Source organism: Gopherus evgoodei, chromosome 2 (genome assembly GCF_007399415.2).
Source record: "Gopherus evgoodei ecotype Sinaloan lineage chromosome 2, rGopEvg1_v1.p, whole genome shotgun sequence".
Taxonomy (NCBI): Eukaryota; Metazoa; Chordata; order Testudines; family Testudinidae; genus Gopherus; species Gopherus evgoodei.
Window position 1 is genome coordinate 274,926,042 of NC_044323.1, and position 27,525 is coordinate 274,953,566.

Here is a 27,525-nt window from a genome sequence, read left to right on the forward strand (position 1 = left end):
CAGTTGCATGGGAATGTGTTGGGGGGGGCTGGGGTATTTTCGAGCGGGGGAGGAGGAGACAGTGGGAGTGGTTAGTCTTGTTCTCTATTTCGGTGGGATAATTTGGGGTTTGGGGAACAACGTTAGCAGGATCCAGGTAGATGCAGGTTTTGGCATCTCCAATGATCTCTCTCCCGGCCCTGCCAACTCCTAGCTAAATAATAATATTAAAAAAAAATCTGGTGGTAGCGATAGACTTTTAAGTTACCCAAAAGGAAGAGAACCCCCCCCACACACACGTACGTGTGCATAGATCGCAGAGGGGGAGCAATTTTTTTATAATCAGACTCTTAAAGGCGCCTGGGTCAATTTCAGTTTCTAACTTTCTCCCAAATAAAGGGACCCCGGTGGGAGAGCCGCTGGTGGTATCGTATGCAAATACGCATGCTGACGTCAGAGATCATGTGGGTTTTGGCGTAGATTCCCCACTGATCGAAGGGTTTTTTTTTAAAAAAAAAAAATTTTTATTTTTTTGCCAGTGTTTGTGCTGTTGGGGGGGAGGGGGCTTTGCCCAGGCTCCCACGTTCCCCAGCGTGGCGAAAGGCAGAGCCCTTCCACTGGGGGAAAGTTCGTGCCGCTGCCTCCTAAAGCCCTGGGCGCAGGTAAGAAACTCCCCCTCTTCCCTTCTCCTTGCACTCACTCACTCCCCTCCTCCCCCCTTTGCAAACAGCCCGACCCGCCAGGGGAAGCGCCGAGGGCTCCCTCGAACCCCTGAACCTCGCTGCCCACATGCACTTCCGAGCGCTCCTGCCCCTCGCCAGAGCCCAGGGCAGGCGATCGCCAGCCACTCAGACCCAACTTTTCCTCCGCGGCCAGCGCCTTTCGAAACGGGCTCGTGAATGGAACTTCAGCTGGGGGAGGGAAATTGCAGAAGGGAGAGAAGAAGCCGCGGGGGGGGGAATCGGATTTTGTTTAAACGCATCCGCCCCCTCACGCCCCCATGCAAGTTTGGGTGAATGGGGCAAAGAGGAGGAGGAGGAGAAAGGGGGGAAAAACATGTCTACGTTTCCCTGTGTCTGTCGACATCAGCAACACAAAATATGGCGTCCGCTTTCGACAGGGCGTTACGTAGAGGCGAGCAGGGCGATTTTTTTATTGCCTTCTTTTAACAGCTCCCTCTGGTTTAAAGCCAAATAAATCCGCGGAGCTGGGTGCCCAACGGTGGGGGCAGGTCCCCTGGCTCCCGCTGGAACGCGTGGCATTTGCCCCACTCGCCGCCCCACTTCTCTGAGTTGGCAGAGATGGGGGTGGGGGGGTGTTATTCTTTCCCAGTGACGATTTGTCCTGAATGTGGTGGCAGGCACCATGACTCGCTGGGGTGCAGCCCTTTTAACAGCTCCTGGTAACTGCAGATAAGAGGTGAGAGGGAGAAGCAGCAGCTGAGACACTGTGTTACAATCGTGAGCCGGAGTGTGTTTCTACACCCGGCCCTGAAGTGGGTAGAGATTGACACCCCCGTCCCAACGCACTACCCCCAAGTAAAACTTGCCACGACACTGATCATCCGCCAAACGGAGTTGCTTTCTCTTTAGTGCATCCGTCTTTCCTCCTTTTTTTAAAAAAAAAGTCTCAGCGGCTGGTGCTTTAAACCATCCCATCAGAGGTTAATCCTCGTGGCTGGTGGTGGTGTTTTCAGTTCTTTTGTTGCGACTTGCTTTTCAAAGACAACGTTAGTAATCAGAGATCTTAGTTTAACTTGTCTCTTGGCTTCTTCCGTCCGCTTTTGGGAAGAGTCTTCCAGATTCCTGGCAAAGTTTTTGATTTTTCTAAAGCATCACACCGTAATTTTTGTTCTTTTCTGTCTTGGCTGAGACTAGGGGAAGAGAGACAATTCCCGTTCTCCCCCTCCCCCCCCCCGTGTTGATAGGAATAAAACTTGGTTCTTAGGAAGTGAAGTTGTGATTTGCTGAGGAGTTCCACCTGATTGATTGACTTCAAAGCCATGTGGGGGTCTCTTCCCTCAACTGTTTCCTGATTGCCTTTTGTTTGCTTTTACTGTGGGAATCCAGCCTTCCGCAAAGCCAGCTTTTTAAAGAGACATTGTACATTTTTCGTCACATGGGGCTTCTCTGGTAACTTTTTGAATGAAAGTTCCTGATCTTGTCAATGCGGATGCTGTTTGCAAACATTTGGAGTTGTAGGGGATTGAAGGAGGCCTGCCAAAACAGAAAACCAAGCAAAACAAAACTTCTGTGTTAAAATTTGAAGTATAAAGGGGTGGGGTGGGTGAGCTAAGCAGGAGGTATTCAGTCAAAAGGTAACTACATTTAAAAGGTCTCTGTTTCATCACCTCATTACATTTATGTCCCAAGGCAGCAATGCCACAAAGTATCAAATGACTACCAAGAAGAATATACATCTTTTAAACTGGCATATTTAACATCACCAGGGAGTTATGAAGCCCTCACAAGGGCTCGGTCACCTGTGGAATACTACTTTTTTTTTTTTTTAAAGTGTAAGAATACCAACAAACATAATGTGATTCCTTCCCCCTGCTGCTATTTGACTGTGCAGATATCAGGGCCTCAGTTGAGGAAGATACTTCACCACATGCTTAACTTCAGGAACATGAAGCCTCAACTAAATACTTTCCTAAATCAGCTACCTGAACTCCCTTTATAAAAAGAAATATTCTGGTTGTGTAAGCACTCTCTGATCTATGTTTCATTTTTTGGTTTACTTATAAGTAGTTTGCCTTTGCCCTGTTAATGCTTTGCCTTTATTTGTTACACTTAACCCATAGCACTGAGAGTATGGTCAGCCTCAGGTATGAGGCACTAACAACCCAGTAAAACCACTTAAATTCATAACTTTAACTATGTATTAATTTCCCCATCAAGGAAAGCAAATGTACTGCACAGTATGATAATTGAAAATTTAAATGCTAAGAAGCCTTTTAAGGTTTTAACACCAGCCTTTATTCTCATTCTATGTCCTTTAACCTATTCATTCTTTCCAAAACATCTATCATATATGGGTGGAAGATTTCACTTGTCATCCCCTCTCTCTGTACCCCTTATGATCGAAATCTAGGAAAGCACTTAAGCACATGCTTAAATTTGAGCATGTTAATAGTCCAATTGACATCAATATGACTTCTCATGCTGAAAATTAAAGCTAAGTTCCCACCTGCTCCTCCACATAAAAGGCAGAAACTCTCTCAGGTTTTCTCCAAGTAGGTTGCCAGTTGAAAGTAGCTCATTCTTGGATAAATAATTCCTCTCAAGTTCCAAAAGCCCTCTTCTCCAAGTTACAATAAATATATGGTTTCTAATGAGTATGTATAAAATTAATATGTTGGCCCTAGAACTAGATGTTAGTACCATCACGTCTGTTTGTTCTTTTTGCTGGTGAAACTTTATATGAGAAGACAGCTCTTGAGCATAATAAAGGTATCCTTTTTTTTTCCTGAATCCCCGAAATATCTGATTGCTGTTGACCAGGCCTGGATCTGCTTGTCCCTGTGCAGAATGTTGATTTTAATGCCAGAAATGACATCACAGTATTTGCATGTATCATGACTTCACTTTTTACTCCCCCTGTTCTTGGATTGTCTTGCAGAGTATTTTAGCTGCAGCACAGTTAATGTTTTGGGTCTGTTTGTGGTGTGGTTTGTTTTTGTTTTTATCCTGGCCCAAATTACTGTTCAGCATGTCCACTGAGTTTGAGGAATAAAAACAGCTACTGACAATAAATAAAATAATATGTTGGGTATAATTTACAGCCGTGTTGTGCAGCATCACTGTAAAACCAGATCCTTTCAGAATTGAGGGGACGTCTTGTAGATAATAGGAAAATTAAGTTTAACTTTTCAATGAAAACAGTGATATATAGATTTTTGGCTTTAAAAAGGAATTTCTTCCATGCTTCAGCATTACTTAACTAATGGTGTAATGCCCTAATTTGTGAACCTGTCTGATGAACCTGTACACTTTTAAAATAAGGAATAAAACAAAACAGAAGAATAATGCATAAGGTTTGAATTTAAACCCACCAAAGTAACTCACTGCATGGTGTGCAGGTATGTTTATGGGTGTCACGTCAGCTGTAATTCATGTTTATTTTGTTGGGTTTTTTTATAAACCATATAAAAATATTTCATTCTGAAATGTATTACACATCTGCTTGTTATCCAGCGCATATTTGTTTTGGTTCAAAAATACAGTTTAAGCTGTAAAGACCCTCTTGACTCCCAGATCTGCACTGAAAATATCCTTCATGTGCAACAACTTTTATGACACAGTATTCTATTTCCACAGGCCTGGCTGAAATGCAGAGGGTGTTTGCACCACTCAAAAGAGAGCAGTATCAGCACTACTAACCTCAGTCATTCAAAAATCGTGAATCCGGCCCCAAAACATCATAACATTGACTTAAAAATCTTATGGTTTTCAAGTCAAATATATTTTTGGTTCTTTATACATACCTTGTCATTTTTGAGCCTCTACAGTTCATGTTTTTAAGCTATTATCTACAGCCACCAGGATTAGAAACTTTCTTTATGTGAAAACTGAGATTCACATGTCTCATGCCAACTCTCAGGATTTTATCAGCAGTCTCAGTATTTGGCAACACTTGATTCCGGGCCTGGCCTACACTAAAGAGTTAGGTAGGTCCAGCTACGTCATCATGGGTGTGAAAAATCCACACCCCTGTGTAATGAAGTTAAGCCAAGCCCTGGGTAGACAGTGCTAGGTCGTTCAAGAATTCTTCTGTCAACGTAGCTACTGCTTTTTGGTGAGATAGATGACTTATACTGATGGAAGAACACTGAAGTGCTACCGCAGTTGTATGTGCCACTGTAGCATTTCAAGCATAGACAAGCCATGAGTGCTGTAGTATTGTAGAGAGAGACCCTGTGTAGTATGATTTCATACATTCAGTGTTGGAGAGGCCAGGGCCAGTATAGGTAAAGTAGGCACAAGACTACAGCCCAAATTCGTGGAGGCAAGGAGGGAACAATTTTGTTTTGCTTTATTACCAATGCAGACTTGCACACAAGCTGAAAGCACTTCACTCACTTGAGTGGGTGGCTTTCCAGCCTGGCACATGGGGTCATGGGGCTACTCCTTAGATTAAGTAAAATTGTTTCAGTTCTTGTGCAAGGCCACACCAGTGGATGAGTGGGCACAGTACCTGTGCACAGCTGAGTCTCACTTAACAATCCAAACAGAGCCAAGGAGAGAAGAGTCACTAGATAAATAACCCACTTCATTCTCCAACAAGGTAGGGGCCCAGAAGTGCACGTTTGCCGAAGACCCAGTAATGGGTTAATCTGGCCTTGGGAGAAGACCCTAAATGGGATTGTATATGTGTATTCTTGTCAGTGAATTGAATGAGAAATGCAGAAGCTAAACTGAATGGCGTTCCTCACCTTTACAGCCAACAACAGGACAGTAATATCATAAGAATAAACTTGACAATTCAATTTCTATTTTATTAATCATTTTGACTGATAATGTCAATATTTATTAGTAAGCATTTTTCTGTTTTTATCTATTGTACAAAATTAGGAGGTTTTTTTTTTGTTACAGTTGCAGGAAATTTGGGGCGTGTCAGACAATAATTTATTTAATGAAGTAGCCGTTACAATTCAAAAAGTTAAAGCTGTATAACCATTAAAACACAAAGTGTCACCTTCACGCCAAAACATACTAGAGCTTGAATTACGGATAGGTACTTTGTAAGTTCTCAGGCAGCAGTTTTCTTAATTCACCCATCTATACATTTCTGTTATTGATGGAAATATTTTTTCATCAGCATGTGTGTACAGTCCAATCAAATCAACATTTACCATAAAAATACTTACTGATTAAAAATTCTAATCCTTCCAACCCTACATAAGAAGTACCTTTGAGGACTTGCATTCTAATAGACGAATACATGCATTACAATGTTGAGTACGCTGCAACCAATGCAGACAGGATCTTGACATTCACTCATGTGAGGCCACATCTCTGCTTTATGAAATTAAGGTGTTGAGCCAGGACAGGACCCATGCTACTGCTGCCATTCAGGAGCTAGTGGGTATTTTCAGTAGCAGGAGCCAGCAGGGAGCTTGACTGGGCAAGGAATGTTGAGGAGGGGGACTGGAAGCAAATTGTGAGGAAGCAGATCCATGTATTGTTTACAGTTTAAAAACTGCACACGGGGTGAAAGATCTATGCCTCACATACATCGTGGGGAAAGAGTGTGGATGGTAAATAGAGAATTCCATGAACCTCCTTCACACAAATGTGTTTCACCCTGTTAAACGTACAAGGCTACGCAACCAGAGTTCTGATGACTACATACCCCACGAGAATTCCTTGATTGAATTCTAGCCCCATAATTTGGATGAACATGTGTTTAATTTTCCAGACCTTTGTTCAGAAAGACTTTGGTTAATATTCCACATGTATTTTTGGCTCTCATAGACTCATAGACTCATAGACTCATAGGTCAGAAGGGACCAATCTGATCATCTAGTCTGACCTCCTGCACAAGGCAGGCCACAGAACCCCACCCATCCAATTTTATAACAACCCCTATCCCAGGATAGAGTTATTGAAATCTTCAAAATTGGTTTGAAGACCCTGCTCCCCTCTCTCCATAGTGGAATGTTCCACCAGCGGAAAATGGAACAACCAGGCCACCCAGTCAGGCTTCCCTGATGGTGTGAAAGCTGCATGAGCTGATACTCTTATTAAAAAGAGAGCATCAGAACACTGGAGAGCCCTGTGTGTTGAGCAGCTGCCGGGAAGGTAATGTTTGTAAGCAAAATAGCATGGTTGCTGGTGTGCATGTGATAGGAGCAGTTTGGGCAAGAGAACAAATGAAACAGTGCTCTGTCAAACTGCTCATGATCCTACAGTTGTGAGAATGCAACTGTGCTCCCTCAAGAGTGGGTATTCAAAGGAGAGATTGAGTGCAGTTTGATAGAGGGTCCTGTTGTTCATAGATATGGAGGAAAAGACATGCAAAGGCCAAGTCTACAGTAGGAGTGCTTTGCCAATATAGATATACTGGTGCGCTACACTGGCAAAGCACTTCTAGTGTGCGCGCAACTGACACCAGTATTCCAACCCCATCAGTGAAATAAGCTATATCTATATCTGCAAAAGAGCAGTTTTGCTGGTGCAACTGCATTTGCATTAGGGACTTTTGCTGGCACAGCTGCATCAGTCACAAATCACACCTCGTCATACCCGTGACCAACACGACTATGCCAGCAAAAATTTGTAGTGAAAATCTGGTCTAAGACATTCCAGTGCAGAGCTGTTTGCTACAGTACATTTCTCCGTTTCTTGGTCTCTTCCGATCAAGACTGGGTGCCTTTCTGGAAGTTATGGTTTAACCAAACACAAGTTGTTGTGCTCAATATAGAGTAACTGGGTGAAATTTAATGGCTTCTGATATACAGGAGATCAGATTGAGCAATTCTCAAAATGTAGGTTGGGACCTCAAAGCGCGTCGCGATCCCATTTTAATGAGGCCGCCGGGACTAGCTTAGATTGCTGGGGCCCTGAGCCAAAGCTTGAGCCCCCTGCCCAGGGCAGAAGCCCAAGGGCTTCAACCCTGGGTGGCAGGGCTAGGCTACAGTCCCCTGGCCTGGGACTGAAGCCCTTGGGCTTTGGCTTTGCTCAGGCTTTGGTCCCCCCTTTCTGGAGTCGTGTAGTAATTGTTGTTGTCAGAAGAGGGTCATGGTGCTATGAAGTTTGAGAACTCCTGGATTAGATGACCTGCTGGTCCTATCTAGCCTTCAACTCTATGAATCTAAGAATTTCCCAGTGGTTTGTCCAGGCTAGTTTTAAATATCTCAGGGCTCTGCTTGGGTGGCTATTCCATACCCTAATATATCTTTCTTGCTGCCAGGAAATTTTTCCTGATATTTGGGCTCAGTTTTCCTTTCTTAACTTGGGCTCATTAGTCCTAGTTTTACCCCTTTTACCATCCTAAATAATTTCTCTGTTTATTGTTTGCACCCTCCAGTTACGTGTAGATTTCAGATCCTCTCTTAGTTGTCTGTTGTTTTTACCAGCTAGTCGTCAGTAAATGCTGAAACTGTTTTTACTCATTTTGGCTTTGAGCAGTAAAACAGATTCTGAGAGCTTTTCTGACCTGCCTAAGCGAATGATCAGAAATAAGGACTTTTAAGTTTACTTTACACTGCTTTTTAGGAGTTAGTTAACCTACTGTCTAGACTGGTGTAGGGAAGATGAAAGAAATAGCTTCTGGTACATCTCTTATGACAGAAGTTGTCATGTGAAAAATGTGATTCCTGCCTTTTTAAACAGAATCTTTGTACTTAATTGTTTCTTTAAAAAAATAAATAAATAAAAAGAGCTAGCAGTTAACTCTGTAGACAACATGGAAGGGGGTTGATACAAGGCTGAAGAAAAAAGCCCATGGACCTTTTGACATAGATGTTCTTTTTCCCTGCTCTCTGAGCTTTCTGGAATTTTTTTCCTCCTCCTTATCTCTAAACTTGTATTTCATGCTTGCTAGTTTCAGTTACATAATGTTACACTTCAGTAAGATGTTAGAAGCTGGAGATTCTTGCTTCTTTTTATAGATAGATAAAAGCCAAAGAGTAGAAAGTTTCATCTTAACGTTTGAGATAGCATGTGTTCTGTATTTCAAAGACTCCATGGTTAGAAGCTGTAAGGATTAATCCTGGAAGGTTTTGATCACCTTCAGCTTCCATTGAGCATCTCTCAGGTACAAGCCCTGGCTCACTGAAGGCAGGCAATTATCTCTCACTAAACAAAGTCTGAATAGTTTCACCTGCAATGTTGTTTGACATGAATTTTTTCACCACTAAAGCAGAACTGTGTTGTTGAATTCCTCCTGCCTACTTTTTAGCACTAGCTGTAAGTTACTGCAGAGAATTTTTCTCATCTCTTGTCTCTACGGTTATGCTGAGAATGCATCTATGGTGTAAATTTTATTGCTAATGTTCTTCCACGTGTTGATATGGCTTCCCTGAAACTTACGAAATATCAAGTTATCAGAAAGAGAAGGGTTTCTGATCTTGGTTAAATCTAAACGTGCTGCATTTCTCCAAAAAAAAATCTCAGTTCACTCCTTTGGAGCAGAGTGACACTAGGTCAAATCTAATTTGTTTCCTGTAATTCAGAAGAAAGGATGTTGTTTTAAATAGTTGGCTCCTTTCCATTGAAAACTTTTAATAGTAGCAGACTGCTATAAAGGATACACTGGCTTGCTGATTGTCATCACCTTCAGTCTTGGTGCTGTGGATGTCTTGCAGCAGGCTGACTAACAGCCAACCATGTCCTGGGTCAAATGTAGTCATTGATGCTGTACTGCTTGGTTCATGCTCTTATTGATGGGTCCCAGGCCACACTAACCATTCCATTAGTATCCATTCTAGTATGCTATGTTTGTGATGCTGCTATCTCCTAGCTCAATTCTAAAACACAATAGGAAGGGATCATGGTCTAGTGATTAAAGCACAGATTGGGAGTGAAGTCTGGGTTTGGTTCCTGATTACACAATCTTGCTGTGCACTGGGCAAGTATCCTAGGAACTGATTTCAGAAGTGCTGAGCACCAGAAACACTCAGTGACCATAAGGGAGGTGAGAGGTATGAACACCTTAGAAGATGAGGCCTTGGCTTCTCTTTGTCTTCCTTTTTATAAAATAGACATGATCATGCTTATCTCACTGGGATGTTGTGAGGTTCATTCACTGTAAATCACTTGGACATCGTTGGATGGAAGGTACTAGATATTGTGTACATTGCCACAGTGGGGAGCAGAGAGGTCTGTTCCTTTGGCATAATCTGGATTCCCATGTAGATAATTCTCAGTTTGTGAGAGGAGGGTAATGCCATTTGGGGAAGGACAGGATTGTGTTGTGAATCAGGACTGTCTAGATCTCATTATCCCGTAGCTCTATCTGATTTTGCTCTTGCAGATCCTCTGCATAAACCTGGGATGTCAGCCTCATTTATGAACTGTTTGCTTTCTCAACAAACTTTGCAAAGGACAATCTTGAACTTCTACAATATTCATGCCTGGAACAGTACAGCCTGTCTGTTAGAGAAGAGATGTCCCATTGTCCCCACCTATTCTCTTGTTTTTAAAGGATTAAATTTTCTTCTTTTAGGAGTACAGGTGATAAAATGTTTTGAAAAAAGCATACACTTTTCATACCAATAAACATGTTTGAGGGAATCCTCCATCTAGTGGCACTATCCACTAGAGAAGCCTTAGAAGGTTTGTATCTTAAAACAATATTTTCCTGCCCACTCTGTCTAGCACAGCCTGGCTTACCGGAGGAACAGATTGTGAACTTTTCTTAATGGGGATTGTTTGGGATGGAGGTGAAGAGGGAGCAAATAAAGGAAGCTGTTTTGCTTAAGATGCCAAATTGGGAACAAAATATCCATGCAGACTTAAAAATTGCACATGCTCTTTACATTATCAAATGCAATATTTATTGATAGCTCCTCCTCCTTTACCTGCTGAGTCTGCAATTTCTTGCATTTGTCTTTGAAAACAGATGATCCCAATTGCAGGTACCAGCAAAGATGCATTATGGGGTTGGCAGCGGTTGTGATTTCATTGTTTGGCACAAGACAAGTGCAGATTCCAAACCCCAGATCTTAGAAGGTTATGAAAACTCATCTACTCTCTAAACCCTTTTGCTTTCGAGCATACAGGTATTTGAAACACCCTCAAATCCCTTGTGTTCTGTTACCCATTTGAGACCTTTGCTTTCTCAAAAGTTATTTCATTCCAGAAGCTTTTCATGCTTGCCATGCTGTAGAGATTTGCCTCTTGGGAGAGACTGACAGAAGCTTTGTGTTTGTCGACTAACTTGGAGAGTAGAATCTGCTCTTTAGGACGGTTGTCATACCGCTCATTGGTGATAGTCCTTCTTTATATCCATTTTGTTTGAGAGCACCCTTAATCCAGATGATTCAGCCACATGTGAGAATATTCATGGTATCTCCAAGTAGGCGGAGAAGGAATGTCACAACCTATCTTGTGCCAGATCTTCGCTCCATCCTGTCTCTTCTCAAATACCAGAGATCATAGCACTGTCTTGTGGGTATAAGTTAATCTCATAAAATCTGAACTTTTTCTACTTCACTCTTGCATCTTTACAAGTGCATCGTCTCATTATCGCTAAAGCTCTATGGGCAGGCAGCTAAATTTCCTCTTCTGGCGTTGGAAGGATCAAAGAGTTGATACTTGCCTGTAGGTCTTAGTTTCCTGGCAGGCCTTTCTAGTATCCTTTCCATTTTCCCCCTCTGCCACTGTTTTCAAGAGCTCTGTGTCATGGCAATGAGTTTGCTAGAGGGGGCTGCTCATGGGTGACGTGACAATGGTCTCCCTCCTCAGACTGAACACATTGCTCCATAGAGTCTCTATTAGTCCGGGAAGGGAGGGACCAGGCTTGGCTCCCATTTCTGAAAATATGACCAATGTTTTGGTGCCTAAATGGGAGCTAAGCTCTTCTGAAAATCTGGCCCTGATTGTGGGTATAGAATTCTTTTGAAAATTCTGGCTTTACTGACCACATTGGAGAGAGCAAGGAGTTTTCCAACAAAAGTGTTAGGGGTGTTTGCCACAGTGGCAGACTGCATGATGGGGTTGCCTTGGTGGTAGGGGCCCTTGAGCAGGGCTCAGCAGCCCTAAGACTCTCTTTTGATTTTCGTCATATGTTCCTAAAAGCTAGGGTTGCCAGTTTTGGTTGGATGTAGTCCTGGAGGATTTCATCACATGACATAATCTTTATTTAAAGATTAATCTTTAATTCCTGGAGACTCCAGGCCAAACCTGGAGGGTTGGCAACAAAACTAAAAGCACATGCTTCAGGGTTGCAGCCACCCAACTGCAGGGGTTAGGAAGGCCAGGGCTCTGAGGTGGCACTGAGCCCTCCCTCTCTCTGATGCTTCCCTGGCTGGTTCTTGCTCACATACTCAGGGTCTAACTCATTGCCATATGTGGGATCAGGAAGGAGTTTTTCCTCCAGGCTAGCTTCGCTGTGACATTGGGGGGTGGGGGTCACCTTCCTCAGCAGTGTGTATGGGTGCAGGTCACTTCCAAGTTTATCTGAGTATATCTCACTTAATCATTTCCCTGCCATTGCAGGGGCCTCTGGCACAGGTGCACCTCAGTCCCTCCTAGTCTCTCTGTGGCACATAATAGTCTAACCTCTTGTGGGCTGTCATACATTGGTCTACTTCGCATTGTTGGGTTTAATGTGTGGGAGGTGTTAATAGCCTGTGTGATACCGGAGGTCAGAATGGATGATCTGATGGTCCCTTCTGGCTTTGAACTCTGTGACACAATCCAATTACAGTTTGGGTGACTAGCATTCTGCCTAAATTCACACTGTCATTCTGGGCAGATATTTCACTTAGTGTCCTAAACTTTTGCTGTGAGCTACTGGGTAGTTTTCACTTTCCATTTCAGTGGTGAATAAAGGTCTTTGTGAGGCAGAGGGTGAAAGTGCTGTGTGATCCTTTGGGGAGAAAAAGTGGTGTATAAATGTAAGCCTATTTTTCAGTGATGCTCCAGGTTTCTGTGAGATAAATGCAGATCACAAATGCAGATCACAAATAAGGTGTCATGTGATATGTTTTGCTCAGGATTAGGGAGTTCAGGACTTCCTCTATCTGCAGCTCTGTTATTGGACTCCTGAATAAATTGTCCTCCTTCAAGTATGATGCGAAATACTTGGTATGTCCAGGTTAAAGCCTTTTGTGTGGTTCCCAAAGCCAAAATTGCTGTCTGACCATGATGGACACGGTAGGATACTGTCTTGAACTGGGTCTTCACTTTATGTACCTTTTTAAAGCCTCTATTTATATGTATGCTGTAGTCTGCTGCATCCCAATAGTCTCTCATCCCTTGGACAGGATACATTTCAAAGCTAGGAGCATTCCGGTTGCAAAATCACATTTGACGGGTTCAAGACTAATGTCACATCCAAGAACTGGACTTTCAGTTTCCCGACAACAAGAAATTTAAAAAAAAAACAACAAAACCCTATACATTTACCATTATTTGTGCCCACTTGTTTGAGCAAAGTAGAGTCCTAGAAGGCCAAATAAAATTGAAGTAATATCAGGGCTTGCTGAAATGGCATCTGTCCTCTCTATTGGAGTTCTGCAATTGGAATTCTAACAGCATTACCCAGATCCCCTCCAAAAATTGATGGATTCTGTACTGTTTTGTTAAGTGGAATGTAGTAGTTGCTGCTTCACTGAAAAGATATATAATGTGACTAGTGTGTAGCTGTACCACTGCTGTCTGGACTCAAAACCTTTGTGTCATAGGTACTATCCTGCAAACAGATTCTCCTGTAAGCACAAGTGGTTGGACGAATGTGGTTTTGGAATAGGAAGATGAGGTGGGTTTTAGTCCCACTTTCTCCAAGAGTTTCCTAGGAACCAGTAGCAAACGTAAAGTGCTAAGTGGTCATGGATGTTTTAGAATATCAGTTTGTTAAAATACCTATATCCGATGCGTCCTTTACTCTCACAGATTGCCTAGTATCGGCAGTGCCTTTTGCTAGGGAAGATTTGGTCTTTGTATCATGCTTTTTCTTAGTAATGAGGTGGTTTTGGAAATCAGTCTGTCTTTGTTAACACCATTAGCGATATGAATTCCACTTCTTCCTCTCCTCTCCCTTCCCCCCTCGCCCCTCCTTTTTGGATCTCTAGATGGAGGCAGTTACCTCATACTGTAATGTTATGCTGGCATCCCACTTGTTTCATGCAGCTAGGAAACTGCAATAGCTTCCTTCTGGAAAACCTCCCCCACGCTTGCTTTCTGGCATAGATCAGATGGGAGACCATTCTTCTGCTTGAATCTGTTACAACTGGCCTGCACGACAGAGCAAAGGGACTGTGCATTGACATTCAAAGTACAGACTACTCATTCTGAAACATCCGATTGCCTTTCGGTCTCACCAGTTGGGTTTCTTTTTGGTGGCTGCTTGATATATTTTTGGCTTGCCCAAGTGTCATTGGCAGTTTACTGTGTTTTAAAATCTTTAAGCAAAACAATACACGTACAAAGTACTGAAAAATCAGCAGTGTGCATGGTTAATAACACCCTTCCGGATACTTACAAACCCCCTACCCCTAAATTCATATAAGTGAATCTCGTTATGTTCGTTTTTAAAATAAAGCAGTTATTATATTAATATACGAGGCCGGTTAAAATGCATCTGAAGTCATTTAGGTCAGTGGTTCTCAACCAGGGGTACCTGTACCCCTGAGAGTGCACAGAGGTCTTCCAGGGGGTACATCAAGTCATCTAGATATTTGCCTTGTTTTACAGCAGCCTAAAAAAAAAGCACTAGCGAAGTCAGTACAATCTAAAATTTCATACAGACAATGACTTGTTTATATTGGTCTATGAAATGTAAGTACAATATAAAAAAATCTGTTGTAATAGAAATAATGTAAAAATGATAAAGTAAGCAATTTGTCAGTAACAGTGTGCTGTGACACTTTTGTATTATTATGTCTCATTTTGTAAGCAAGTAGTTTTTAAGTGAGGTGAAGTTTGGAGGTAGGGAAGACAAATCAGACTCCTGAAAGAGGTGCAATAGTCTGGAAAGGTTGAGAGCCATTGAGTTAGGTGACATTTTTGTTGTTAAACTCTTCTGGCTGTTCTGTACCTCTAAACATCTATTTTCAAAGGTGTACATATTGTTTATTATTTTTAAAAAACCCACGCACATCTGGGCTTGATAATATTTTTTGTATGCAAAGTTTCAGCCTGTGATTTAAACAGTTTTAAGGTATTAAAGTCTTTAAATCAAGGGTTATAATCAATTTAGGAGATTCCACACTTAAAATATGAAAAATGTTACTTCCCATAGGTTTTAAAGGGAAGCTCTTGTGAATTTGTAGCTAATTATGCACTTTATTATTTGGGTCAAGTGATAAATAATTACTTGAGTACAAAAATTACTAGAAATTTACAATAATACATTCCTATTTTAAAGGGCTTTATACACCAAGGATTTAAAAAACCAAAACACCTCTCTTCTGTACTGAATCTTGACAGGTAGGGTTTCATTGATGTGGAGGGAAGATGGCTGGGAACAGCACACTGGGTCCACTGGAAGCTGTGGGCAGCCGAGTCTGCGAGCGGGTAATTGATGAAGGGATCCATTCTTGCACTGTACTGAATGGGCAAGCATTTCTATTCTTGCTTCCCCTAGCTCCAGCTCCAGCTGTCTCATCAACTATTAATGACTTGCTCATTAATACTATAGAGGGCTAGGACCAATCTTGCAAGTTTTCTGGGCTCTTTCGCATAGTGAGCAAGTCATAAATATTTCAGGAAAGGGCAAGAGCAACAGCAGATAAGATACCTTCAAGTTTCATTTGGTATTATTATTAAAGAGCTCATGAATATGAACAAGGCAGTTTCTTTCTTCTCTCTTTCTGAAGTTGCACTGCACATCTAGCTGGAGGGTCAAACAGCCTGCCTACAACTGACAGTTTTGAAGCACCAGCGAGTAAATGGGTCCCAAGCTGTATGTTTGTCATACGGTCCAAGCTAAGTTCTGTAACACAGCAGATTCATAACCAAAGCAATGCAACCTACATACTTGTCCCTGTCTTCCCACAAAGTTGCAGCTAATTTGCAAATGATCTTCCTTTCTTGTAGTGTTTGCCTCTGATATTGATGTGAGTTAGAGACGTTAAACCAATTAAGCCTCACAACAACCTATTAAGTCAGAAGTATTATCTCCCTTTTATAGGGAGATGGGGAAATTGAGGCACAAAGATTAAACGGTTTGTCCAAGGCTGAGTTGCAGTAAGTCAGCCGGGGCTGCATGTGGTTTTTCTAAATTTTGCTCAGGCTTTCGATTAAATAGCATTCACCACTTCCTCTTGCCGGATTGATGCCTCTGGCTCCATGCTCTCTTTTCTGTCATCCTGTTTTTATGAGTGACTCTGGTGAGACCCAATAGATTGACACAGTAATCTCTCCATCTGCAGTTAATATCATCATCCTCAGTCAGGCTCTGCCATCATGATCTTTTATTAAGTTTGGTCACAGGGAAAACCTTGTGGTAAACAGTGTTACTACATGAACATACCTTTTGTATAATTACTCTTTATAATTCTCAGATTCCGTATATTTTGCTGATATATATTCGTTCTTGTCTGGTCTAGTCTGCCTCTCAATCTGTGTGCTCAGTTCCATGTAGTCTGTCCTTCATTTTTCTGTCTCCAAGCCGTTCTATTCCACTCTGCATCCTTTTTCCACCAGCTCAAACACCTTCTCAGTTAACCAACACTGACTTTCCTGAATGTGTTCTCTGGCAGTTTGAAGCTTAATGGTTTTCAGTTTATTCCAGGTTTTGTTGAGGGTTGTTATCTTTTCACCTGTGCCAATGCTTTATACGCATTCTGGACAGAAGTTATATAAGTGTTATTAGGGACTTATTGTAGGACAGTACTAGGGGTAGATAACATACCTGCAGACTTGTTAGACGCTGGAGAACCAAATGAAAGGAATTTTTCTGCCGTTACCAAAGAAGGGAGACATATAATGGTGTTGTAAATGTCATGCCATCTCCCAGATCAAGCACACAAGCAAGATTCCTGATCTTCATAATTCAGGATCACATGAAGCAAAGGATAGAAGCAGAACTACCACCACAGTAACCTGGCCTCAGAGAGGGCTGAGCCTCATGTGACCAAATCACAAATATCCATTGAAAAATGCAGAGAGTACAATTGTCCATTGATCATGTGCTTCATTGATCACTCAAAAGCATTTGACACAACTGTCTGACACAACTGTCTTTGAAGGACCCTGGCAGATATGGGGATTTCATACCATCTCACTGAGCCCATTGCAAGTCTCTACCAACCACAGACCACAGTGCAAACAGCAGTAGGCCACAGAGAGTGGGTTTCCATATGACAGGGTTTAAGACAAGGGTTTATTGTGTCCCCAAGCCTCTCTGCCATGTACACAGAATTTATTATGAGAAAAGCCTTGGACAGTTTTGAGAAAGTGGAAGGACTGGGATTTCCACTGAGGGCACCACTTAACCAACCTCAGATCCGCTGATGACACGACGCTCTTTGCTACAACCACCAATGCAGCGCAACAAATGTTGAAGTCTGCAAAAACAGTTAACAAGAAATATGGACTATTCCTGAATGCAACAAATAAAATGCATGCACATTAACACAACTAGCAAAAACCGGATGTAAGCAAACATCACAATGTAGTGGACAAGCTGCACATGCTGTACATGAGTTTTTAATTTTCTGGGTTCATATATGTCCAATCTAAGAGGCAGTTCCAGAAGAAGACTAGAGATGATCTGCTCAGCTATAGCCTCCCTTAAGAAAGTACGGAAAAACGGTGGCATTTCAACATGTACGAAGGTGCAACTGGTGAAATGCCTAATTTTTTCCATAGCAATTTATGGATGTGAATTGTGAGAAGTTAATGCTGCAGACAAGAAGAAAATTTGAAGCTTTTGAAATGTGGTGCTGGCAAAGACTCTTTTGTGTATCTCCTGGGTGGGGAAAAAAAGACTGTTAGAAGTATTATTGGATAGAAGGAGACACTAATGTCCACTGCAAATTCATGTACTTTGGCCACATTAGGCATAGAGATAGAAATCCCTTTAAGAAAGTTATTATGGAAAGAATGATGGAGGGTCAAAAGATGACTGATGAAAAGATGGATAGATGGTATGTGACAGATCACTGGAAGGTTAGTTGCTGAGGCTCAAAGTTAGCGATGGATCGTGAAGGTTTCCAAAACTTCTGCTAGGCTGTCACCAATATTCATACATGTGTAAATGGATTTACTGACTTCTGATTAAGACTCTCTCTTTCATACTAAGAGTACATGTGTACCATGTCCAACAGCCCTCCAGCTACTGCACTTGGTATATGAATGAATTCTCTTGCTGGGATTCAGAGTTTCATGCCCCATGTTGACAGGTCATTCCTTTCTCTCCTCTCTCCTCTCACTATGTCTGTTATAGTAGGGTCTAAAAGAGATGCAACAAGAAGGTGAAAGGTTCTCAACTGGAATATTGTGTCCTGTTCTGGGCACCACATTTCAGGAAAGATGTGGAGAAATTGGAGAAAGTCCAGAGAAGAGCAACATAAATGATTAAAAATCTAGAAAACCTGACATATGAGGGAAGATTGAAATGATTTTGGTTTGTTTAGTCTGGAAAAGAGAAGGCTGAGGGGGGACATAACAGATTTCAAGTACATAAAAAGTTGTTACAAAGAGGAGGGAGAAAAATTATTGTTCTTAACCTCTGAGGATAGGACAAGAAGCAATGGTCTTAAATTACAGCAATGGAGGTTTAGATTGGACATTGGAAAAAAATTCCTGACTGTCAGGGTGGTTAGGCACTGGAATAAATTGCCTAGGGAAGTTATGGAATCTCCATAATTGGAGATTTTTAAGAGCAGGTTAGACAAACACTTGTCAGGGACTAATACTTAGTCCTACCATGAGTCCAGGTCTCAAGGACTCTCAAGGTCCGTTCTAGTACTATGATACTCTGAAGGCTGAAAAGACCTTCAGTCCCAGAGCTCCAAGTAGTCAGTCTGTTTCATGTGCCTTCCAGTTTGACAATCATGTGATTTGTCATTAGTTTGATCATCATTGGAGTTTGCCCCTTCTCTGTGAAATGGGCAGGTAAGGGGTGTCCCTTAACCAGAGAACAACTAAAGATTGGCATGGATCTTGGCCATTCCCTCTCCCAACATCATAGTCCCATGCTACCATAGGCTGCCTTCTGTAGGCATTAATGTTGCGTGAAGGTTCATTGACTCCTTACTGGATGTATTGGTTCAAGGAGCGCACGTGCCTCAGTGAACCCTACCTCTAGCCCTCCTTTTCAGAGTCCAAGCTCTACGGATCTGTATCACCATAGCATCTCACAATATTTGATGGTTCCACCCTTAGGACACTCTTGGGAGGCAGGGAAATGTTATCCCTATTTTAGGAAAGAAGAAATTGAGGTGCAGAGCAATTAAGGCCCAGATCCTTAAACACATTTCGGCAACTAACTCTCATTGATTTCAGTGGGAATTAGGCACCAAAATCACTTTGAGGATCTAGGACTAATACTTTTCCAGGCCATGCAGGAAGTCTGTGACACAGCCAGGGAATGAATACACATCTCCTGAGTCTCAGTCCAGTGCCTTACCCACAAGCCAGTTCTCCGTCTCAGGCAGAGGAGCTTCCATTGAGTCACAGAGAGGAAGGAGAATGCCATGGATTTGTGTGACCCCTCCCTGAGCTGTCTTCCAATTGTTTTGGCTCATCTCCACTCTAAAAGCAGGAGGGACAATATTTTCCTCAGTCTGGAATTTGAAAATTAAGCTGTGCCCTTCCTACCTGTTACATCATCACCAGCAATGAACAGTTGGCAGCTGGGATTCAGTAGGTAATTTAGATGGTGACGTGCCAAGGAAATTAGCATCCAACTCTTTCCTACAGCTGGCTGCAGGGGAGGGGGAAAAGTTAAGGAAAAAAGGGGGGCATTAGGTGATCATTAAAGTAAGAAGATAACATGCCTTCCAGGGAGCAGGCATCTCAAATAAGAACAAGCTCATTTTACTATAATCCCTTTGAGTATAACTACACTTGAAAAAACAAGGTTATTCTGTATAAAGTGTAACACCTCCTTTTCTGTGCAAATGCCTTCACCAGTGTAATAAAAGCTCTGTGTTTTAAGCATGCAGAGTATATCACAAGTGGCCTGTCTTTAATGGTCTTCTTGCTTCTGGACTTGCTAATGGCACTGAAGTGGAGGACTCAGGCAACACAGACACACATCAAAATGCTCTCTGCTTTTTGTCTCCTTTTTTACAGTGGTTTTTATCCAATTTCATGTCAAATTTCAAAGGATATTTGGTTTCCTTACTAGACTCATTAGTTCCATTTGTTGGAGGCTGGAGAGCAAAGTTGAAGTGGACTCAGGGTAGCTCACCCTTCAGTAAAGCAGATGTCTAAGAGTTTATCTGCACTCCAGAATTTTCTCCTGGTAGGACACTGTGGAGAGTTGAGTTAGCTAACGCTCTGGTGACCAGGACATTTCAGTTAGTGTAGAACAGTGGTTCCCAAACCTTAACAACCTGTACACCGCTTTCACTAAAATGTCACGTCTTGCGAACCCCCTTGTAAAAATGAATATTTCCAGGGATTTTCTTGTTTACCTGAATATAAATTATAAAAGCAGTGATCCTGGAAATATAAATTCTGTTTTTATGATATACTTATTACACACTATATATTATTAATTATTTATCATTACAGCCTTTTTATTACTTTATGAAAATGGCAACACTCTTCCAAAATCTCACTTTCATAGCTTGTATCACTTTGAATAAGCCTGTTTATAAAACTAGGCTCCTATGGTTCATCAAGGAGTATCAGATGTGAAATGGCATGAAGGTATTTAAGAAGCCAACTCAAAGAGTTCTTCCTAACAAACATTCAGGTCTTGAGCAGTACAGGCAAACAACGCATGTTACAACAAACCTTAAACTAGTTCTTAATAATTTTTAAAACTATACTAGCTGCCTATTTATTTTTAAAAACAGCAAAAAATATCCACCTCCCTTTCCATTTCTTACAAGGAGTCTTGAAGTTTCAATCTCCTCAGTGTAATAGATGTGCTTGCTTTGATCTTCTTAGCTCTTGGAAGTCCAGGGGCTCCGGGCTGCTGGCCCCGTGCTGCCCGCAGTCCCTAGGGACAGCTCTGCCCACCATTAGGGAATCTGTTCCTGAGAACCCCCTGTAACATTTCATGAACTAGCAGGGGTTCACAAACCCCAGTTTGGGAACCACTGGTGTAGAACAAGAATGGTCGGTATCCTGTCAGCTACTCATGGCTAAATCCTTGTCCCAGTAAGATTTAGCAATGACCAGCTGACATGATGCTGAACATTTTGTCCTTGTTCAACACTGCCTGTAAAGCCACAGTCAGCATTATGTGAACTAAACTGACACTTAACAGTTGTGTCCTAATACAATAACATTTTGAAGATAAGGCTTTAGGCTCTTGGGAATCGACTGATCTGGGAGCTGGGTCCAGACCTCTGTGTTACCACCAAGCACTCTGAATATATTAAAGTGCTTTACTGAAAAACTAGAGAAGTAGATGGCTGGGCCATACAAGGATGAATATTGATCTTAGAATGCCTCTAAAGTGGCAAAAATAGGATGCTTAATTCTTCATCTGTTCAACTACTCCGGAGGCCACAATAATAGAAGCTGCAGTGTAGCCAGAGCTGAAGCACTGTTTTACCACTATGTCATCTAAGCTGCCTCTGAGCAGGTTTGGACAGCACAGTGATAAATAACACATGAGCTTGTTTTGCACTACCCTTGCTACCTTTAGTGAAGAAGGGTGGGTGCACCATGAGAGGTCTCTTGCTCCTTCAATGAATTTTAGTTTTGAGTTTTAGATGCAGGCTGATGTAGGCACTCTGTGGGAAGCCAGGTAGGAAGCCTGTATGAGTTAGAATATTTCAGTAGAGGTCCTATTTCTGGGTTTGATCCTGCTCCCACCGAAGCCAAAAGCAAAAAGTACCATTGACTTCGGTGGGAGCAGGTTTGGTGGTGATGAAGATCTCCAGTAGGCAAGAATGTGACTGAGCCTACAGACTACCAAAAAAAAGTGGGAAGTCCTCTGTAGAAAAGCAAAATTTGGTTCTCCTCCAACTATTAGTGGCATAACTTGAACTAAAAGAAGAGCTGCTGTGAACTAAAATGATTGAAGATGCACCTTCTGTTTCGCACCAGACTGAGGGATACATTTCCAAGGAAGAGCCTACATCAGTTGGGAAATATCTTTGCAGGCCTGAACAGAATCCTAACTTCAACAGATTTACATGCATGAAATTCTGAGCTGCTCTTATGACTGTTTCATTTAATTTTCCACTCTCCTTTGTTGTTGTTACATTTTTGAAGTGTCTTGGCAAGACAAAAATGGTTGCCTGAATATTCAAATGTAGGCACCTAAAGTTGGGTACCTAAATCTGTCTTTAGGCACCTGAATGAGTGGCTTGAGCCCTTCTAGTTCAGTGGGAGTTGTGGGTGCTCAGCACCTTTGGTAAAACAAAGCGTTAATGTAGATGCCTAGATATGAATATGTCTGCGTGGCTTCAGGCTCAAGTTTTAAAATTTCAGCTCATATTTTCATGTATTACTACAACTGTTACTCATAACACACACACACACAGAGTCCCCCTAGTGTCTGGATACTTCGATATGATTTAGGGGAAAGTAACACCAAGCACAATAAGAAGAGCAAATAAAAACTCACAGCAACACAGTTTTAAAGAATAGAGCCTGAGTACCTGAGTCAATGGGGTGTATGCCAGGGATTCCAGAAGCTGCAGTTAGTGGAAATCTTAGACAAAGCTCTCTTGCAGTGCATTCTAAATGTGGTCACCTGGGACTAGCCCCTTCAATTTCAGTCATTCTTTGATTTGTATTAATCTCTCATCATTCACCATGGATGCTGTTTATTTCTTGCATTTCACTCAGTTTGAGTGATGAAAAGTAGGCTCATTGCTTCCACTCTTGTCTAGTTGTGTTCATTCTCTGGTGCTTAAACACAAGCACAATGTGGTTGTGCCGGAATGCTTGACGCTAAAGGGGAATATTTATGTACTTTACAGCTTCTGTGGAGGGGCAGAATCCTTTCCCAAAACAGTGTTAATTTAGGGTTTGTTTATTCATGAAAACTCTTCTACTAGGTTTTTGTAAAACTTTTTTATATTAGCATCTGCATCTTGGTGCTTCTATTACAGTACTTGACATGCTCTTAGTGGGGTGTAATGTGAGGCTTTTGGGGAACATGTAGATAAAGGTTGAATTTTGTGTGACTATTCTGAAATGGTGGGTTGTAATTCAGACTGTAAGCTAGACTAGATTTCTCCATTTCTTCTGAAAACGCCTTAGTTTTATGTACAGTTTAAAAATATTTTCAGAGCCTTGTCAACAAGCAGAGGAGAGTCATGAAAACTGCATATTAATGATGTGGCACCTCTTCTCTTGTGTCATTTTTTGATGTTCCCTAAGCATTCTGAAACAGGGCACCGCTGGCTGTTGTTCTAGCTATGCATGCTTTAATATTATATAATGTTGCAAGATCCAAAAATAAAAAGTGGGAAAAATTGCAGACAGAGGAGGCAAAATGGAACTTTACCTTTCAGATCAACACAGTGACTTCTTCCCCCACCAATGCTGTTCTCCCCCTGAAGGACTGACATCTCCACCAAACTTTTATCTTCTACTCTGATCTCCCAGCCCTGGATTTTAATCCTCTCCCTCCTTCCCTTTCTCACATCTTTATGTTGCTATTACAAGTCTCACAGATCAAATACAACAATTTAAGGTGTTCCTCTTCCCCCTCTGTCATTTTTAAAGTTTTCTGCTTCTTTCACTGGAACGTACAACCCAAAGTCATTCCATATACCCTGAATGAGCCACAGAAAAGGCATCTATCTATCTATCTATCTATGTCAGTGGTTTTCACACAGATTAAGTCAGAATGAGGAAGAGTCCAAAAGTCACTCTACCAAGTTTGGGTACCAGGGTTTTCTCACACATCAAAAACTGGCCTTTCCCCCTCACGCTCCTCTCTGAGTCCCTGCCACCATGAGAATTTGGCTAGAGCAGGGTCTCTTCCACATGCAGAAGCATCATGGATGATCCAGGTCGGATTTAGGGTCTGATATCCAGCCGTTGCATAAACTCTAAACCAATACTGTTTACAGCAGTGAAGAGCTGGATCCCTGGCTTTCCATGACCTAAGCATTCATGTTTGGCTTGCTCTGGTTTGTCACGGGATATCAGACCTGAACACGGCAATGTTCAGTTTATCATCTCCCAGGACACCATGTTGGAATTCTGACATTATTTCAGAAGCCACAAACTTAAGCTGCTGTAGCACTAGTAGCCAGTGCCTGGACTCCAGCATTCAAAATCAAATGCTTCATTTTATTTTTTATTTCTTTTTTTTTTTCCAAGAAAAATACAAAACGAAGTACAACAAAACCATGACAAGAGATGTAAATGAATACACATTCTTATTACTGATATCAAGACAGAGGAATGCAAACATACAAGTCTGTGGCTTTACACTTTTGTCCTCAGGTTGTGTTGTTTTGTTTTTAATTTTGGTCACAGAAGAGGGCCAATGCATGAGTACACTCAGGGTATCTTGTTACAAATGTCATCCAAACAATATATTGTTATAGCAATGCAATGTCAAGCAACAGAAGGCTGTCATTCAAGCATTTTTAGTGTAGCCTTGTACTTCCCTCCTCCCCCACCCCACCCAGGCTAGTTTGTCCATTCTCATTTTTTTTTTTAATTAATAAAGAAAGAATGCATGGTTTCAAAACAATAGTTACTTTATTTTGAAGGTGGGAGGGTGGTTGGCTTACAAGGAATTAAAATCAACAAAGTGGGTGAGTTTGCATCAAGGACAAACACACATAGCTGTCACACCAAAGCCTGGCCAGTCATGAAACTGGTTTTCAAGGCCTCTCTGAGGTGCAGCGCGACTTGCTGTGCTTTTCTAATTGTCCTGGTGTCTGGCTGCTCAAAATCGGATGCCAGGCAATTTGCCTCAACCTCCCACCCTGCCATAAACATCTCCCCCTTACTCTCAGAAATATTATGGAGCACACAGCAAGCAGCAATAACAGTGGGAATGTTGGTTGCGCTGAGGTCTGACCAACAGTGCCAGTGCGCATTTAAATGTCCACAGGCACATTCTATGACCATTCTGCACTTCTTCAGCGTATAGTTGAACTGCTCCTTACAAATGTCCAGGCTTCATGAATGGATCCCCTGAGCTCATCTCTGGGGAGCAGGAGAGCAGAGTTGCAGAGGGAGTGATAGAGCCATACACCATGCACTGGAGGTTGCTAGAAGTCGGGCAGGGAAGACATTTCCAGAACCCCCGGCCAAGCTACATGTCTGACAAGGACGGTTACCAGTCCTACTGCACCGTCTGCTGCCAGCAGCACACAGGAGTACCAGAACGGATACCATGAGCTCGTCACTGGGGAGCAGGAGAGCAGAGTTACAGCGGAAGCAGTGGATGACAACGGTTAGCAGTCCTACTGCCCTGTCCGCTGTGAAGGCAAGGAGCTGCTGCTGTGTAGCAATGCCAGCTACTGCAGTTGCTTCTGTGTTAAATGCTTGGAGGTCTGGGTAGGGCATGGTACCTCGGCCAAGGCAAAAGAGCAAGAGCCCTGGAGCTGTTACGTGTGTCAGCCACAGAAGTGCTATGGGGTGTTACAGTGCTGACTGGACTGGAATGTACGGCTGCAAGACTTCTTCACCAACGACAAAGGACAGGAATATGATGCACCTAAAATCTAAAATGGCCCGCACATTTCCCAGAGTCACTCCCCTTGATACCAGAACATCAATGATTGCATTGTCTGCTTGGATCACAGCAGCCCCCAGAGTAGACTTGCCCACAACAGCAGTGGTGATGGTGAACTGAGCGGGCTCCATGCTTGCCATGGTATGGTGTCTGCACAGGTAACCCAGGAAAAAAGGCGTGAAACAATTGTCTGCCGTTGCTTTCACATGGGGAGGGGCAACTGATAACATGTACCCAAAACCACCCACGACAATGTTTTTGCCCCATCAGGCATTGGGAGCTTAACCCAGAATTCCAGTGGACCGCGGAGACTGCGGGAACTGCCCCGTAAGTCAATGCTAGCCGCAGTGGTGAGGATGCGCACTGCTGACTTAATATGCTTAGTGTGGACATACTCAATCGACTGTATAAAATCGATTTCTAAAAATTTACTTCTGTAAAATTGATCTAAATTTGTAGTGTAGACATATCCTAAGACAAGACTTTTTTTTTCAGCTCAGCTGTCTCAACATTCTCTCATTTTTCAGAGATTTACATCCATCTGCAGTTCTTTTAAACAATAGCATTTTAGTGGTTTTGGCTAGACTCTGAAGTTAACGCTACTCTGAGGCAGTGATATTTAGGGCGGAGAGGTTCACACATTTTTGCCATTTTTAGGGAGTGTAGTCTTGTGAGTAGGCATTGGAGGAACAGAGATTTAGGACTCCTGGGTCCTAATCCCAGCTACGCCGCTCACTTGCTACGTGTCCTGGGGACAGGTAACCTAATATCTCAGGGTATGTTGGTGCTAGAAATGCTACAGGGACACAGCTGAAGCACTGCAGTGTAGACACTGACTACAGCAACAGAAGGGGTTTTCCCATTGCTGTAGTAAATCCACCTTTCTGAAAGCAGTTAGGGTTGCCACCTATCTGGTTTTCACCCAGGCAGTCGGGGTTTTGACTTGTGTGTCCAGGTGCCATTTGACAAGCCCTGATGTCTATTTTTTTTTTTTTAATTGAGGGGAGAGGTGAAGCATTGGTGGAGTCTTGAGGGAAAGAGGCAGAGAAGGGGACAGGGCCTTGGGTGTCCAGCCATTAGAAAAGTGGCAACCCTAGAGCCAGTACTTAGTTGATGGAAGAATTATTTCATCGACCTAACGGTGTCTACACTGGGGCCTAGGTTGACTTAACTGTGTCGCACAGGACATTAAACTTTTCACAACCTGGTCGATGTAGTTAAACCAACTTGACTTTATAGTGTTGACCAGGCCTCAGTGCCACCATATGTGTCTGCCTCAGAGGGTTTTCGTGGAGATTGATTAATATTTGTGAAGCACCTTGAGATCAGAAATGTGCAAAGTGGTGTTATTCTTGAAGTTGTAACCTAGAGTGTTTTCTGAGAGGCTGGGTGAACAGTGTTTGGCAACACTTGATTAAATTGTAAAAGCTATTTTGGAACTGGAGGGAGTATTCTTGTTTAGTTTCTTAAGCATCTATCAACATGTCATTGAGGTGCTTTAACATGAATTAAAACCAAATAAATACACAATCTATCTACAGCTGCTAGATCTAGGACCTTTGCATCATGGAGGGTCAAGCTGGTTGCTTGCCAGGAGCCGCAGGGCTGGGATGGTTATTTTGCCAGATGCTGTATGGCTGCACTGATAATTTGCCAGATGCCAGAGGGCTGCATCTAATTTTCACCTATATTTACATACATACTGTAATTAAAAATAGATGAACACCACCATGTCTGCCTGGGTAGATTAACAGAAAAGGCTGCTGCTTCTTTGCATTCACCAACAATAAAATCCTACCTTGTCTTCACTCTACAATAAGAGCTTGAATCTGATGACACAGTGTGTTCTCAGGCTATAGGCTAGAAACTTTAAAATGTAATTGTAGGTTCTGCAGCAAACAATTGTGAAAAGTTTGAGGGCCAATCTTTGCCTTCATATCCCTGCATCACAGTAACACCAGTGGGAGCTTCAAGCTTGTGACTAGTGGTAGAATTTGGTCCCCTGTATATGCATATCTGGGCATTTTTGCATTCTTGATTTACTAGTGTCATTGCAAACTGTTCATGTTTTGAAGGCCTTTGTAACACCTC

General features: G+C 42.3%; 1 protein-coding gene across 2 annotated transcripts in view; it reads left to right on the forward strand.

The window, feature by feature from the left end:
• The first annotated feature begins 321 nt into the window (after positions 1 to 321).
• ZHX2 (zinc fingers and homeoboxes 2) overlaps positions 322 to 27,525 on the forward strand; it is a 119,112-nt gene continuing 91,908 nt past the window's right edge. For both annotated transcript variants that reach the window (XM_030553769.1, XM_030553768.1), the window contains exon 1: positions 322 to 641. The gene's annotated coding sequence lies outside the window, so the exon portion shown is untranslated. The remainder of the gene's footprint in view (positions 642 to 27,525) is intronic.